General features: G+C 49.0%; 1 protein-coding gene across 1 annotated transcript in view; it reads right to left on the minus strand.

The window, feature by feature from the left end:
* Window positions 1-1042, minus strand: part of NUTF2 (nuclear transport factor 2) — a 21385-nt gene that overhangs the window by 13361 nt on the left and 6982 nt on the right. The gene's annotated exons all lie outside the window — the stretch shown is intronic.

The following is a 1042-nucleotide window of genomic DNA, read 5'->3' on the forward strand; positions in this document are numbered from 1 at the left end:
GAGCTGTGATGCCACAGCACTCTACCCAGGGGGACAGCTTGAGGCTGTCTCAAAAAAAAAAAAAAAAAAAAGCAGGTTCTAGCAACAAGGAGTAACACTCAGGACAGTGAAAGGAAGTTCTCAGTCACAGGTCAGCTAATGGTGGAAGCCCTGTGCCAGTGAGCAGGCCACTCTGGCATTTGTGTTCTTCTTCCTTGGCCAGTAAAACATTTCCTCAGCCACAAGGCCTAAGCAAAGCATTTTGCCCAGAAGGACACAACGACCTGATAAGGTGAGAAGATAAAGGGCGCTACAGAGGCCTACTGGCCACCGTGCTAACCAGAATGATCATTATCACATGGCTTGGAAGTCACTCCCTAACAGAGGGACTCAAGAATTCCTGCCACATATGATCAAAGGAAGAGAATCACAGAATCTCAAAACTGAGACAATGGCAGCCAACTCAAATTGAACTCCAAACACACAAACATCATCCTCAAACGGCCCATCAGAAAATGTCAATTTAATGGGTGGCGCCTGTGGCTCAGCGAGTAGGGCACCAGCCCCATATACCAAAGGTGGTGGGTTCAAACCCAGCCCGCCAAACTGCAACAACAAAAAAAATAGCTTAATAGTGCCTGTGGGGCGGTGCCTATGGCCCAAAGGGGTAGGGCGCCAGCCCCATATGCTGGAGGTGGTGGGTTCAAACCCACCCCTGGCCAAAAACTACAAAAAAAAACTACAAAAAAAAAAAAAAAGTCTTGGGCGGCACCTGTGTCTCAGTGGGTAGGGCGCCAGCCCCATACAGCGAGGGTGGTATGTTCAAACGCAGCCCTGGCCAAACTGCCACAAAAAATAGCCAGGCATTGTGGCAGGCGCCTGTGTTCCCAGCTACTCAGGAGGCTGAGGCAGAAGAATAGCCTAAGCCCAGGAGTTGGAGGTTGCTGTGAGCTGTGTGATGCCACGGCAATCTACCGAGGGTGATAAAGTGAGACTGTCTCTACAGAAAAAAAAAAAAAAAAACTATCAGTATTGAGAGGCAAGATGGCTCACATCTGTAGTC

This window comes from Otolemur garnettii, unplaced genomic scaffold, assembly GCF_000181295.1.
Source record: "Otolemur garnettii isolate 467f Iridium unplaced genomic scaffold, OtoGar3 scaffold00151, whole genome shotgun sequence".
Classification (NCBI taxonomy): Eukaryota; Metazoa; Chordata; class Mammalia; order Primates; family Galagidae; genus Otolemur; species Otolemur garnettii.